Raw genomic sequence first — 16,709 nt, 5'->3', positions numbered from 1 at the left:
CACCTGAGACAAAGATTGTCTCCCCYTTCTAATGAAGATCTGAGACACAGAGGTGAAATGCTTTACTCAAGGTCTGGCAGAGATCTGAACCCCAGGACTTTGAATTTCAGGGCTTTAGTAAACTATTCTCGCTAGGAGTTTGAGCAAAGGGATTGAGAAACATGGAAAGTGTGAGSTGGTTCTTTGGCTCTGTATTTTCTTGAAACATTTAAATCTATTTGTCACAGGCAAATAGTTCTTCCTTTTGAAGGAGGGAAAAAAAAAAGTTGCTGGGCATTTGCAGATCCTTCCTCTAGCGGAGGTTAGAGGGACTTGCTGTCTCTTGGGTTTGAGTGYGACAGGCCAGTCCCTGCTTTTCTGAGACTAATCCTGATGCTCTTTGTGAGCTTGTACCCTTCAGACCTTAAGGAGCTGATGCAATGGCTCCTGCCTTCTTGTGTACTGGAAGACCCTCCCCAGGGTGCAGTCAGACTGAGCTGTAAAGTTTCTCCTGCACCATAAGTTTATTAATTTGGGGTAAATTTGTCATAAGTACTAAATTCCTTACTAAACCTCGAGAGAGACTTCAATAGTACATGAGTCTGTATACTCTGTTTACACTGCTCACTAGGTTCCTCTCAGGGAGCAGCAGCAGTAGAAATATTCTGGTTCTGCTGCTATGCAATGAATGAAAAATATGAATCAAGAAAATCAGTCCTGCAAAACACAATTTTTGCCCAGATCTCTATCTCTGCCCAATTCAGTCTTACTGGGAAGCTTGCAAGGATTTAGTTAACTTTTTAAGATTTCTTTTTTTCTTTTTTATCAGCCTCTGGGTCTTTGGGTTTGGGCGAAGTCCAGAGGGAGCCATAATAAAACCATTGGATAGAGYGTGCATTTCCAAGTACGATTGTGAAAGGATGTGGCTGGGAGCGTGCTTGCCAGCCTCTGCAAAAAATGACCCACTTCTGCAGGCTGAGGAGCTGCACCCAGAGCTTTTATATGGAAAGGTTTCTTTGTGTGCGTGCTTACATGGAAACGTTTCTTTGCGTATGCATTTGCACGTGCGAGGAGTTTGACTTGCATCAGAAATCCTGGTGACTTTAGTGGGTCATTCTGCATGAATAAAGTTTTCTACATAAATGATTGCAGATCTGTGATTTCATCTAGGTCATAGCTGTGTATATTCCATGATTTCTTTTGAAATTCAGTATTTAAAGAGAACAGGGCAGATTCAGCCCTGAATGATAAYCACATTGACTACATCAAATTATGGCTGATGCCATTTCAATGCTGCTTTCATCAAAAAACACCCCTAGTAGGGGTTTATTCACTTCTTGCTGGTCATGGACACGCTGTTTTTTCTACATGTCTAAATCATTGTTTTGTACAGACCTGCTCTGCAGAGTCTCTGGCCCATGCTTGGCGAAGCACCTAAGCCTGTGATTTATTTTAAACGTACGGTACAGTCCATCTCTGTTCAGCAAAACACTGAAGTATGTGCTTAAATTGTGCCTAAATTCACAGGTTTATAGGTTAAATCAATGGGACATTGAGTCAATAGGACTCTTTCCTTGAGAAGGAGTACAAGACCAGAACTTTAATATAGAAAGTCATGTTTTTTTCTAAAGACTAAGTTTATAAAAATGARTATTATAGCATTGTTTTCAAGCTTATTAACTGTGTCATACTGTTATTGCCTTCAAYCATTTTTTCAGAAAACAAATAAACAGCAAGTATTTGTCAATCTCAGCAATAAACTATAGTGGCAGCAAACTTAATCTGGTGTTAATTAGGCTTGTGGAAAACTAAATCAAGCATCAGAAACCACAGATTATTTTAGGCTTCCTCTAGCATAAACAGAAAGGCTTGGGGATCCATAATGTATTATTTTTGTTGACAGTTTTCCACTTTTCCYGCAATTTATTTCATGTATCCGATASGCTGCTCMTTGATTGCTTTTAGCTCTGTCTTCTTTTGGCCTCAGTGTGGCAGTTTGTTAATCCTTCCTATTTTTGTGTATTTAAGCAGGATTACAAACTTCAAATACATTGTAAAAGGAACCTGTATACAATCCTTCAGAATCACTTAAGTGGGCCATTGACAGAAGTACCAGCCTTGCAAGTAAATACAGAACATTTCGGAAATCATCTCYAGTGTTTATTTATAAGCCATTTTTAATTACTCACTAGGAATGAATAAAAGGACACGAAAATGGAGAATGACAGAGGGTTTTGCATTAAGTTACAGCTCATGGARAACAAGGGAGTGATCACAGCGCTTTCAAGTCTAGATGATCTTGGTGTGTAATTATGACCTGCTGGTTTACTGACAATCTAATAAAACTGAACTSAACTGCAACCTCTTTCCCAAATGGCATAGAGATCTCTTAAAAGGCTCTGCTGGGCAAAGAAAAAAAGCAGATATCTGTAATCCAAGACTGGTAGGTAAAGGTGACAGGTAAATAACAGGGCAGAAAACTCAGTGGGCAACTGCTGAGCCTTGGCCAGGTGACCGTGGCGGCTTGCTGGGGCAGCAGCTCGTGGGGTGCCCAGGCAGGTCGGCCTCTGGACGYGGCAGATGTTTCCCTTGGATGCCATAGGATTAAAATTCTGCTCTTGGCATGGAAAAAGACCAAGATGCTGAAGCTGTGCGCTCCTGCCTGCTCGACCGTGGTTGACCTGCTTGACCTACAGCTCCTGCTTGTGTTGCATGCTGAACATCTCACTGCACTTGCTTACAGGATTGCCAAAAAACAGCAATGCTCTATGACTTTGCAGACCCATTTGAGAACATAAATAGCACAGATTTAGCATAAAGCCACTGTGCAAGCAGCTGGCAGAAGCAGCTACTCTGGGACGGGCAGGAAAAGGGCAACTGGTGGCTAGGAGACAACTGTGGTGGCAGAAGGACAGAGAGGCAAGCGAACAGAGCGGGGGGAAGCTATCTACTCTTCACTCTTCACAAAATGTTTTTCTCACAGCAAGYTGTCTGCTGAAAAGATGTTCCTTTGGAAAAATCTGGCCGTTCCCAGTATCAAACTGGAGTGTCTTGTGAATTGATCTCAGAGCCAAAATAATGAAGTAGAGTCATAAAAAGTTGGTTTATGTCAATGTGATCCTGAAGCTGAACCCTTGGAGTCTGCATAGTTACTGCACAACTAAGTAACAAAGAAAACATGGCACAYTGCATCACAAATTCAAGGATCTGAAAATGGGCAAGTGTGTGAAAAAAAATTGTTTTACAGGAGACTGATCAATAATTAATAGCAAATAGAGAACAAACCTGATGGAGATGTAAGTTAATTTTWAAAAAGCCTGGCTCAGCGGACAAACAGAGGATGTTCCCCCCAAACCTAAAACAACCCTGCAAAAAGTCATTCTGACCATTAATGCACATGGATGGGAAATCTGTTACAGATGACAGTGGTTTAGTCAAAAGCTTGAACACATGCCTTGTCTTGTTACCCAGCAGTGAAGCTGGAGGTCAACCTGCCTTGGATGAGCAAGCGCATTACAGGGGCAAAAGGAACAGAGTTCCTTGCTTCCCGTATGCCAATGTGCTCACAGAAACACTTGGCAAAAACCATAATTCAGTGTTTTCTGTGCTTATTAAAAAATTGCTCTTATGCTGTTTAATGTGTATACTAATATTTATAAATTAGTGCATTGTTGTAACTGAGAAGGGCAATTCAAAGCTCAGCACTGTGACTCTCTAACAGCTGTCCTGCAGGCTGGAGGAAGAATGTGATTAATGCACAGGGGAATCAGTGCAGTTACACCAAGAATCACTGCCACGTGTGGCACCTGTGTAAGCAAGGCGCAACACAGAGAACCGCACGCTCTGATGCACCGTCAGAGACCAAATCCCATAAATAGGATTGTCAGTCCGAAAACATCCCTTTGCCAGCTCCTGCCGATGGGATGTGGGAGAGCAGCAACCGCTCCATGCTTGGCAATCAACACAGCAAGGTCATCGTTTTAAGTCCTTTTTTGGAGGCTGTGAGCAATTGGTGTTCTCAATGACATTTGTACTGTAGGAGAACCATTGCAGAGCCCTGATTACTTCTGGATGAAGGATTCACCTACGTAGAAGGTGAATCCAAGAGAAATCCAAAGTTACCGTTTATCAGGAGAGGCAATGACCATCCTCGTCCTATGAGGGCACCGCTGGTGCCCCTTCTACTTCTCTCCCTGCCAGCATCACTGGAACATCAACCAGCAAGAACTTCATCTGAGAAGATTTCCTCCAGGTCCGATCTGTTACCAGCTACTGTGAGAGCAGAGAAACCTCAACATCTGAATTAGGTGTTGAGACTTTTAAGAATAATTAAAAATCTTTAAAGGTTTTAAAGCAATGGGGCCAGTTATTTTATGGTCTAATATTGCTAACACCGTTTAATCACAGAATGGCGATAGCGTAATGAAAGGCGGCGTCGTTTGAACAAGACACAAAGCAACAGAAGTAATAACAAAATGTGGTGTGATCTTTTTTCRCTTAAGCACTGTTCCAACAGTCGCTTTTGGCTTTTTCAGTTGTTAAGGTTGCTGCTCCCTTCTTTACTTGAAGATGTTAAACTTGGACAYTGCATTGAGAAGATGACTTTGCACGAACAGCTATTTCACCCTTCTCAGTGCCAAAATCACGATTTCAGGATAGCCTGATATGGGTAGATACAAGGGTATAGGCACAAAAGCATGTGTGTATGATACGTGGTAATACTTGCATTTAGATGCTACCAGCACCACCAGTACAGACCTCTTCACCTCCCCGCCCCTGCCCAGTGTTGATTCTTTCCATTTCTATTCACAGAGAGGTTAATGTAAGATTGGCTAAGAACGGACCATTCGCTTGTCTGGACGAGATGATTTAAGATGATCTGTATTAATTGTGAAAGCAAGATTTTTTTTTGTTGTTGTTCTTCTCTGTTTCTGAAACTTAAGTCATACRAGAGCAAGCCATGCATTGCCTGGTTTTGATCACTTGGCATACTTACAACCAAACTAATTCCTTAAAGTAAATATATCCTACAAAGATCATTAAGGGTGCAACYAACATGTAAGGAACAGCAACAGGAAAATAGTGCTTTAAACCTAATACCACATCATGTTGCATTCATTAGTTACTCAACATTGTAGCTGCTACAGGAAGAAGTGAAAAGGCATGAAGCAGAATATTTCAGCTTGTTAAATGCTTCAACTAAAACCAGGAACCAGGCCTTAGTTTACATTGGTGTATATTTAGTTAAAAAAAAAAAAAAAAAGAAAAAAAAAAAAGATGACACACTTACACGTGCTTCTGGGGGAAGGAAGATAACAGAGCAGTTCTCCTTCTCCTCCAGCTTCTTCTTCTGCTCAACAGGAAGCTCCTCTTCGGGGTCTTATCTGGCTGGAGCAGCACTGCGGTGTTCCCGTTCCCCGGCAGGATGGGGCCAGCACAGCTCACTCTGCACGGCAGGAAAGCCTGGTCCCGCGCCAGCTGCGCTGCCTCTTGCGTGACCGTGGCCAGCCCAGCACCGGGCTGATGCGCGAGCAGAGGGAGCATCTTCCCCAGGGGCGCCTCCTGGGATTTTTCCTTTGTTTTCATGAAATAATGCAAAAATTGGCAACTGAGAGTGGTCAAACGACACGGAAGTCTGTTGCTTCAGGCCATCTTTATTAAAGAGTATTCAAACTCCGTTTTCAAATAAGAAATGGTTTGCCCAGTCAGGAGTGTGGAGTCCCTGGGACATCCCTTCTCCCCAGGCTTCAGGAGCCACTTTTCTGAGTGTGCCGCTGTTTGGTGGGAATCGCCTGAGGAAGGAGGGATGCTCGCCCTGGGGCACGGCTGGTGGGTCGAAAGCGCTCGCTCGGATCCAGCTGCTTCATCAGAACTCCTGCAAACTGGTAAAAAAATCGTAACAAAATTTGGCCCTGAGTTTTGCTGTGCTTTGCACCACCAATACAAGCCTAATGGAAGGGTGTAATTAGGCTGGGCAAGAGAATCCAGCCAAAACTGATGACGAGTCCTACATTTAAGAGATTTTTCATATAAATTAATCCAAACACAAWCCCATTAGGCAGCATTCCGCTACAGGAGATGCTCAGGGGGCATTTTTTGCTGTTGCCTATGGAGTGTTTTTGTGTATTTTTGCCTGTAGGTTTTTGAGGTCAAATGTTCCCTTTTGATGGGCGCACTGATAGGTTTGTAGGGATTACCAGGGAGCCTGCCCCCGCGTTTCCTGCACGAGCAAAGGCTCTTGCTGCTCAGCACGCTATTAATACAACTTACCACAAAAGCTGGCTTTGACAGGGAGGCTGTGTAAAGAAATAAGACCTTCTGCAAGCTRTTGGGAAAGGGATGTGGTCTGAAAACATGTAGCAAAACCGAGAGTGAATTTGAACAGGGAGAGTGCATTGGGGATGCCAGGGTGGTCTGCTCCGGCTCCGGGAGCCGCGTGCCCGGATCCCACGTGCCCACGCCTGGGGAGTGGGGTGGGTTTCCCCACGGGCCTTCGGATGCGGGATTCGTGCTGAAAGCCCGACACCGCAAGCCACGGGAACCAGCGCGAGTCGCTGCCGCTTTGCAGACACCGGACACGGTRACGGCCGTGCCCAGATGATGACAGGGGCTCTGCTGCGTTCCCTAGTTTTTCAATGCAGCCCGCCAATCAGCTCTTAAACTTGCACATTTCATAGAAATCACAGCTGTGCCCACAGCTCTGAACAGCACTAAACCGAACCGCTCTTCCGCCGACGCGCGAGGGGCCTCTTCGCTGCCCCTTGGTGCTGGCGCCCGTCACGAGACGCGTGCACATCTAGCACTAATGCAGTGCGGCTCAAAAGAGAAAAAAATCCAGCCGTGGAGACACGTGTCCTTTGCAAATGGTGGAYGCGTCCAGGTTGGAGGTGGCCTGCGAGGGCTCCTGGCGCACGGCTGCTCGGGTCTCCTCTCCCCACCTCCCCTCCTCCGGGCACGGCCAGAGGCGCCCACCTGCGGCGCGAGGGTTTGATCAAGGTGCGGCAGAAGAACTGCTGCAAACTAAGAAACGGTAAATACTGATTTTTGCCATGAGTGAATTTGCTTTACTTTGCCACAAGATGGAGCCTTCAGATTAAATTAGTTGTTTGAGATTTGATTATTATTTAAGAGAATTAAGCCCCATTTAAAGATACACGTATTCAATTTTCTCAGATGAYTACGTGTTTTTTTTTATGAATCATGTTTTTCATCGTATTTGTCAGATACAAGGAAACTCTTCCAAAATAGGCGCCGCTCTGCCACAATGCAGCAGAGGAAGATGTTGAACAACGAGGCTTTTATTTTTCAATAGCAAATCATACTCTGCTACTGTGAAATATTCAGGGAACGGGCTGGGGAGGATGTGAAGGGTGTAAGAAAGGGTACGTTGCTGAAAAAATGAGGCAGGAATGAGGGAGGAACATTTGGGAGGCAGGAGAGACATCTGCAAGGCAATAAGCTTTTTTTCCTCCCTCATTTACCTTCTGTTTACAAGGTAAATGTATTTTACTTATACAAAATCTACAGTTATTTCTCAAGGGAAATGGAAAAGTGTCATTGGAAAGATTTTTACCAGATTCTCTAGTGTTTGGYATTGACAGCAGAATTTAAATGATGACTCTGGGCAACACGTCGCTCTCCCTGTGCCTCTCCCACCATTTAACCATCCGTCTTTGGGACRTCTCTCCATGACCCTCGTCAAGAAGTACTTCCCCAAAAACATAAACCAGTGTGTATAAACTGCATTTCTCTTTTGATTTCGCTTCCCTTCAGCTTGGAGAGACTGAACTTTGCTTYGCACAGTGCTTTTCTGGTGTTTTCTTTCTTTCTGTTTGAAGTTACCAGGAAAAGAGATGACGTTTGGAGTTTTCTCTGAAGGTACCTGAGCTCTAGAAGTCAACCCRAAACCTTGCAGCAGTGAGTTCAGCCCCTGGCTCTTGGCTTCGGAGGAAAGAAACCCCCCATCTTCTGKATCTGGGCTTCACTGCCAAGCCCTCCCCTCCGACACACGTTGCGCGGGGTCCCCCGCGGCTGCAGGCGGACGGCACCGTCGCGGGAGCGTGCCGACGCCGAGCGAGGCGCCTGGCCACACCGCTGCCGAGGCAGGGTCCGCTCTGCCGGCGAGCTTCGGCCTCCACCACCCYGCSGCGGGCCCAGATGTTGGGCAATCCTGCGGCGGGCCCAGAYGTTGGGCAATCCCTCCTGCCCACGTCCCGCCCCTTGGGGAGCCCTTTGGCTTTTTTTAGATAAAAAGTCAACACCTTTTGTCATGCACTAGCTGCATTTTAAGTAAGAAAAGACAGCTTTTTTTTTTTCTTTTATGAAAATACAGAGCTGAGAGCATGAGGGGAAGCTTGAAATATCTGTTAGCGAGAGAAACGCACGTTGTGTTTCTGTTGCGCTCGGCTCTGGATCAGTGCCGGATTTCTAGTGTCTTTTGTAATCCAACACCATCGACTCTGTGGGTTCCTCTTAAAACCGCACAGCTAGGTAGGAAGGATATGTCACAGGCAATACCCAGCTGCGGGCGTGCGCACGTGCTGGCGAAAGGGAGCTGGCTGCAGGGCAGCCCCTCGCCGGGACGCTGCTCCTGTCCGCAGGAGGCTGCTGGCTGGGGCACGCGAGCAGGGAGCGCGTGAGCAGACGCAACCCCTGGCTGCTGCTGGGCTCGCAGCAGGCCCTGCGCCCAGACCTTCCTCTCGGATGTTGTACGTGATTTCTGTAAATTGAGCTGTTTCATAAACTGCACCAAGGATCAGAATGGATATCCAAAGGGTGGAATACTTTTAAAGAGCAGTAGATTTTATTTTATAGAAGTACCCTCTTCCCACTTTTCCTTCTTCCTGCTCCTGCCCCGTTTCCCACTTGGGCCGCCTGTCCTCCTTGCTCCCCGCGCTGCTTCCTGCACTCAGCGCTGCTCCAGCCCCTCCTCTCCTGCTCTTCGAGCCCATTAAAACATAGCGAGCAACTTCGTTAGGCAAACAACAACCTGTGCAATAGCTGGAGCTGAACGATCACGCGCAACAGCCGCAGGATGTAAACTAGGACCGAGGCTGCACCTTACCCTTTCAGCACAGTAACTCAGCAGAAACTGGCCTCAGTTAATATTAATTTCCAATAAGGCTAGAAATTAGCCAGGCACAGTTCTGCTAATTAGGCTGAGAAAGCAGCTCATCCTGAAGAAATGCTCCCAGCAAGCTATTCCAAAGACATATCTATTGGTTATATTCTGTATATTTATTATTCCCAGTAAGTTATACTGGATATAAGTGGAAGAATTTACAGCATTCTAATTAATTTCAATGTAATCTTTTCATATTAGAAAAGACTGTCCAAATACGCCTAATGAAAGTAGCTAAAGTGGATGTTTCTAGTTCTCTGCAGATTTTGGAAGGAAGTGCAAGTCTTAAGATAAAAGATGCAAAGGCAATAACTGCTGCTGCTAGAAGTGCTTTCTGAATAAAATCCATAATAATTTTTTGTGTAGAAGTTATAGAGAAATCCAAAACTAAGTACTAATCTGAGAACTGAATATTAGCTATACAAATTCCATGTATATATCTACTTCAAGGYCAGCTTGTAAAACCCGTGGAAGAACTAAATATCACCTATGCTGCAGCTCAGAAAGTGCTCTACAGCTACAGCAAAACCAACTCTTAGCGGCTGAGGTGGTGAAGCCTTCTTGCGAGGGCCACTGGAGCCCTCACATGGAGCAAAGCAGGAGGCTGCATTCACGCACCGTGGGCCGGACAGTCACTGAAGACGTGGGCTCTCTCTCTAACGAACTTCAGTGCAGCCTCAGGGTGTGAGAGGAACTGCAAACTTCAGGCCAGTGGTGATGCACACTTGTCACAGGGTTGCATTTGGCTTCGAGGCAGCACGACCTCCAGGCCTCCGGCACACAGCACAGAGTAAGCAGGGCTCTACGGGGAGACGATGTCCTTCTCGAATGGGAATATTCACTTAGGAAGAAGTAGGAGAAAACAACCTGGAAATAAGGTCACTGTTCTTGAGACATCCCCACGGGAAATTCACGGAGAGCTGTGAGCGTATTAACTTTCCTGGTGAGCGTGACAGGTATGTGGCAGCCACTTTCCCTACTAGCAACAGCAACAGGCTGTGAACAGTGGAAGTAGCTCTAATACAGGCTTTAGAGAACATTAGAAATGTCAGGATTGTAGGACCATTTGCCTGAAGAGCTATAGGGTCTTTATGTAAAGTCCCAGCAAGTGAATTTCAGCGAATGAAGCTGGGACATAACTCAGTTCCTTGGTTGCAGTTTATCTGAGGATTAACTGAAAGATGAAATGTTGCAACATAGCTGTCGAGAACTGAATGTCTCTGTGCTGCAATCCCCAAAGAGGCGGAAATAAACACGCTGCTACTTCTGTATGGTTCTTCGTTTAGGCCTACTGCAWGGCCACCTCCAAGAAATGGGGCCAGGCAGTAAATAGCTGACACTAGAAAGGGCTACTGCAAATCTAAGAAACCACCAAACTGCAGAAGAGCAGAGATCTGTTTGCTTGCGCAAAAGGGTCACACTCTTTAACACTCTGCTCAGCTGCATGATAGAGGAAGAGCCTGGAGTCAGGAATAAGCAGAAAAATGATCTGCTCTACATCATGAGAATTAAAAGACCTGAAGCCATGAAAGAAATGGAAACAATGTCAAAGAGGAGACCTCGTGTTGCACTGCTATACRGGCTGGGCAGTAACACAGCCACATTTTCTCTGTGTCACATAGGTATTCCCATCGATCCCTGGAGCTCTGTCTGAGAATTGCATCCCACCACCATCCCTAACCAGGGCTTTGGGTGTAAATATTAAAATCAGATTTTTCTTTTTTTTGGCAAGYTTTTTTAGTGTTTTCTTTTTTAGATACTAAGTTAAATATATGATCTATAAACTCAGAACCTTTTCCTTAATTTTATTCACGGTGTCCACTGTTAGGTGGTAAGGTAATACTGCTGTCAGGAGAACGTTCCTGCATGTTCATCTCATTACTGGCTGACTGGTGYTACTAAGGCACATACTCCATTAATATGCAATGCCTTGACAAAGGGTCCGAGTTGGCCCTGGGGAGGACTGTTATCTATGAGGAGAGTAAGTGCCATGTTTGAACATGTACATGATCCAGTGAGAGAGGAATGAGAACTCAGGAGTAGCTGAAGCCTAGGCCTGTAGATAGGCTGCTGGAAAACATGAATGTGCAAAGATTTGACCCATTTCCTGGTGACCTCATGGAGTGGCTACTGCCATGAACAGCAGAGCCTCAGCCCAGATGGACATCAGTGACCTCTGGTCCAAGAAAGACCCCACGAGGTGCAGCAGAGGTAGGTTCCCCGTAYGGGAAGGTAGTGTTGTACCGGAATAGGTTACCCAGGGAGGTTGTGGAGCCTCCATCCTTGGTGTTTTTCAAGACCAAGCTACACAAAACCTTATCTAATGTTGATGATAGTTTCCCTTCAAGTGGGAGGTTGGAGTAAATAACTGATAGAATTCCCTTCCTGTCAACATTTCTATGATTCTGTGAATTCAAGATCAGGTCAGTGCCTATGTTCTGAACAGTAACTTGGTGAGATTTCAGAACGTCCTGAAATGTTTCCCTCGGGAAGACTTTCTTTCTGAACTGGGGGCTTCGTACAAAAGTGCTTCATACAAAAATAGAAGAAAATTACATTTTTTTTTTAGGGATTTCTTGTGATGCTCCTTCAAGACCTTAGTGTTATTCACCCTTCTGTCTGCTGAAGATTCAACACATTCAAAAATAACATGGAATGGAGGTCTCATCAAAGACTTCTAACCTCACCAGGTGTCTCCTCTTCACAAATTCTGTGAAGAGATTTCTTGCAACAGGAAAATAAAGTATCACAAGTTATTTCCTGTATCATGTGGTATCATATGAACAGAAAACACCTTCTGCAGTAAAAGCTGCAGTTTAAAACTGTTGTAGTTCCTTTCCATTAAATCGAAAGCAATATTCTCAAAACCAATAGATAAGAAGAGATTAATAATTTTGTTAGGATCTTTCTGAGTGCGTAATAATTTATATATGCATCAAACTTACTATGTGTAAGTGTGTGTGTGTGTGTGTGTGTGTATGAGTGCACATGTGTATGATCATATGCTGTTTCCTCTCTGCTCTGTAAAGAGGAAATTCAAGCTGGGCTTGGGCACTTACGTCTTAGAAAACTAGCTTTTATCTTCACCCAGGAACACATACCACAGCTTTGTTGAGGCTTTGCCTCTCAGAGCCGTAAGTCTTCACTCACTGATAAATATCATATCAGGATACCACTATCACCTGTTCTGTTCCTTAACAGAAAATCTGCACCCTATTGCACAACTTCTCTTACAATCTGCGGGAAAAAAGGGTAACAAATCACTTTAACTGACAATATTTTTACTGTAAGCTGCTGTTAGACCAGGTGTTCTGTGGTATTTCTATTTTTGACAGTGCTGGCTTCACACTGAGGGGAAGGGACACCTGTATTCTAAAATGTGCATGGGAGTAGATGAGGATGAAGGCCGCTTCATTTTCTGTAACAGCTTCCTTTTTAAAAGTTTACATTATTTCATTAGTTAAAAGCAAGCAAAAGTACAGTGCAGCTGGCTGCAGAAATTTGTAATATAGTCTCACCCAAAGGCAAGCAGGAGGGTGCTTTTTGTTAATAGACYGAAGTTTGGCAAGCAGGATGACAAAATATTTTGTTCTTGAAAGTTCTTACGAATTAGTGATACTGTCATGATATTTAAAACATATGCTTGCTCTTCTTCAGATAGAAAATTGACAGAAAAATGAGTGCATATTTGCAGGAAAGATGTCTCAGACAGAGCTGCATAATCATATTACACCTTTTTACTAACTATATGCTGGTATTTCTAACAATATACTCCTGYAAGACTAACAAAATTATTTTAAAACCTTTAGAATTCACCTTTGTTTTTCTACCCTAGCTCCAAAGCCATCTGTAGCCTCTTACTGCAGTGCTCACACTTTGTAGACCAGGTCCCTGATTACATCGCCTTGTAAATAAGAGGACTCTCCAGCTGGAATGTTGTCTGGCTATAAACTCCTTATTAATGCCGTATTAACAAATGCATCTATGCAATATGCAAATGGTACACACGGACATATACAATCAGACCAAATTAGAGCTCTTCTTTCTCAGGCTTCTTTCAGAACTGCACCTTCACGGGAAATCGGAATCAATGTTAAACTGGTKATGTGGCTGCACAGTTATTTACAGAGTTTAGGAACACTATCTCTAGGCAAATACTGTTTGCATTACGCCAGAAAAGAGCTGCCCCTCTGTGCGTAGCTGTATCAACATTTTGCAAAGTAAAACCATATATAACAAGTCAAACAAGTTGTACCAGTCAATGCACAGTTTTGTAAGTACGTTAGGGATCTCTGCCAGCACAGCTCTGTTGATCTGGCAACATCTTTTCACAGCCGCAGTAAAGGTACACCCCTCGTTTAACTGCGTTTGTAGGCAAGAACAAGCCAAATTCAGCACAGTTTCAGAAAATGTAGCCAAACAAGATTTCCCTGTGTCTCTGCTTGCCATGAAACTAAGCTCAAACTGTGCCTGTGGTCACAAGTGTGGTGAACACCATTTTTTCCCTGCACTGATAGCAGAAGCTGGCCATCGCAGCAAGCCGTGGGGAGCCTTTGGCGGTGGGGCATGGCAGCGGGCTACGTGGTGCTGCTCCACACTCCTGCATATCGCCGCAGCAGGCACCCTCCAGCCACGCGTTGCTTCTCGGGGCTGAGGGGAGATGCCACCCCACACCTCTTATGAGCAGGTACAGATTGGGACATAGAGAAAATGCCAGAGACCGGGGAGGGGGTGTTAACCTGAGCGCCTCTCCCATTTAGGCTGTCTAACAAGTACCAGCCTCCGCTGAGCCCACCGTTCTCACCAAGTTCCTGGACAGGGGGAGGAGAGAGCCACGGTCTTCATCTGAAGCAACCCCACACAGGTGAACTCGCAGGACAGTGCTGCCAAGCATGGAGTGAGCCGAACCTCAGTAAGCCCACCTCTGCCTGAAGGACAGCTACTGGGGCACCAGGCTCTAGGGGTGATGTTGGGGGGAAGTGTACTTGAAAGCAAAAAGGGGAAACATGTGATGACACCCCTCAGTGCCAAGGTAAAAATCAATCCATATCCAGAAATGCATACTCAATCAGTCCAGCAGATCATAGCTTGAGCTCTGAATGTTTATAGGATTTCCTATAACAACAACAACAACAACAACAATAATAATAGTATTTGGCAATGCTTTTTTGGACCTACAAAGAAAGACTGTGTCCCTAATATATCTCTGGTGTAATGCTGCTTGCTTCACTGAAGTTACACCAGAGGCGATTTTGGTCCTTTAATCATTCCGGGTTGCTGATCGTTCTGGGCATGCTGCTTGCTCTGCAGATTTTCTGGACTACTGGAATTTCTTGTGGAATTCTATTTTGTGAGGCAATTGTGGGGCAGCTGAATCCTACTCAATGTTCAGTTTGAATACAGCCATTATAGGCTGTATATATATGCTTTTGACTTTGTTGCTTAATCAGTAATCACCTCTTCTCTCTCCTTCAGGCTCCCTTTTCTGCTCACCACTTCTATAATTTCTCACTACATACACAGAAATGGAATCACAGCTTTCTCTGAATGCAGGTAGGCTGTTTTCCATGTAACTAATATCCTTGTTACAGTATTCTATAATTAAACAGTTAGTAAAAATAAGTAACGTATGTTTTTTGTCACAGATATTAATCTGAAGTTGCTGCAACACAGAAAAGCACTCTGGGCAGTAAGGGAAATAAGTAAATACAGTAATCGCTGTCTAGAAACAGATATCCCCAGTCAAGGCCCAAATTCATCACAATCCAGCGCGAATAATTTTTCCCTATGAAAGTTTTTATAGGCAGCTCTCAGCATGCTAGTTTCATAGTCTGAAATATAGATAGATTCCCTACTAAGCATCTTATAAAAAAGAGCAAGGTGGAAATACAGGGGACCTACAAAGGAAAGAACCAGGATCACTGATTAGAGAAGCAGTGAAGACAGAGAGTATCAGAGCCAGAGAGCAACRGAGAACAGGCTGAGTGGGTGAAGGAGGAAGTCTTGCAAAGACGAATGGGAAAAGTCCAAAGCAAAAAAAGGTTAAACACCTAGAAAATATAAACAAACTCAGTGAAGGACTCCCTTTGGAAATGTAATCACCCTTGCAGTTTCACTTTTATTTTTAATAGTCTTATATGCCACAGTTATTGTTTACCTTTTGCTGTCCATCTTTCAGGAGTTACACTATTTATAAAACTTTTCAAATTATAGAGGCTATCAAATGATAGAATTTTTACTTGATTAGAGTCTTTAGAGGTATGTCTGTCCCCTTCAACAGACCAAACAATGCAGAGAGCGAACAAGCTGGCACGTACTGGCACTAGGCTTAATAAAATACAAGGGTCTGTCTTAATTTTATCTCTGTGGAGTTCTGTGTTCTATCAAGAAAACTGATCATTTTCTTTTTCAAATAAAGGTGCTGGGTAATTGGAAGATAAAGTCAATTTGTTTAAGCTAAAAGTTATTGCATTAGATTAAGGTACTGAAAATTATTTATACAGTGAATAAACTGCCAGATTGTATAGATACAGCCATATAGCGTACAGTGTCGGCCATAAAGAAATTTTACCTAATCTCTTATCTATGTTGAAAGACTTTGACTTGAGTATGGTTTAACTTCTTCCTAATATGCTAAAACTAGGAAGAATGAAAATTAATTTGTAGATTTTGTCGGTGAAATGAAGTGTTTTCTGTTACTAAACAACGTCACRTTAAACAGACCTGAAAGATTGTTCTTTGCCTGGAGTCAAAGYTGTTATTAACCCGGAAGGCAGCAATATCAAACCTATGATCTTGAAAGTAAATAGTGATATTGCATCTGTAGTATGACAGCAACACGTCCTGAGCCCTGGAATGCACTCTGTATTTTGTTTACTTAGCAAAAGTAGTTACTGTAGTATTTGCATAGTGTTTAGTTCTGTTTAACTACAGCTGTCTATGAGGAATTCCTCAACCGGATCTAAAACTGTTCTTTCTAGAGCCATAAAATCAAATTCTAGTGAGACTGACAGTGACATTCCTCAGTATGAAGCAGAAGATGGTTTCAGACAGTCTAATGTATTTTTCCCTTTCCTTGGAGTTATTAAATGAACAGCAAATTCTTTGTCTTTGTGGTTGTTAAAGACTCCTCAGGCCCTATTTCACAGGAGAAGGGATGTCAGCGATGCTACGCTCCACTGAAAATATCGYTGCCCTATGTCACAGTGAACGCGGCCCAGAAATTTCTCCTTTTCACCACCGAGCGTTGTGATCCTGTGTAAATACAGAGTATTAAACGTATGTACGTTTATCTACATGTACGGCACACACAGCACGAAGTGAGGGGAAAAAAATGTTTACTGTGAAGAAAGATCAGAGAAAAGCGCAACAGACGGCATCCTCCTCCTGTCGCGCACCGCTGTCCTCCTTATCTCATCYGCTCGAGCACATCACTGCGAGTGTCTCGGGGATTTCAGGCTATTTTAGGCGGCTGGCCTCCCTGAGGTAGGGAGCTGCTCCCTGTCCTTGCCGTGCCAGCCACGGCGCTGCGCACCGCGCGGGCGGGACGCGGCCTTTCTGGAAGGTTCCACGGCCACACGAGCGGCCTATGGCGCCCGCCGCCCGCGCC

The 16,709-nt window shown here is 44.3% G+C and overlaps 1 protein-coding gene across 1 annotated transcript in view; it reads left to right on the top strand.

Moving 5' to 3' along the window:
• ITM2A (integral membrane protein 2A) overlaps positions 1–16,709 on the top strand; it is a 35,184-nt gene that overhangs the window by 7,700 nt on the left and 10,775 nt on the right. The window lies entirely within an intron of this gene.

Source organism: Rhea americana, unplaced genomic scaffold (genome assembly GCF_003343005.1).
Source record: "Rhea americana isolate MKP2758 unplaced genomic scaffold, rheAme1 scaffold_125, whole genome shotgun sequence".
Taxonomy (NCBI): Eukaryota; Metazoa; Chordata; class Aves; order Rheiformes; family Rheidae; genus Rhea; species Rhea americana.
Note: the sequence above shows the minus strand (reverse complement) of the source record. Positions and strands in the feature narration are given on the sequence as shown.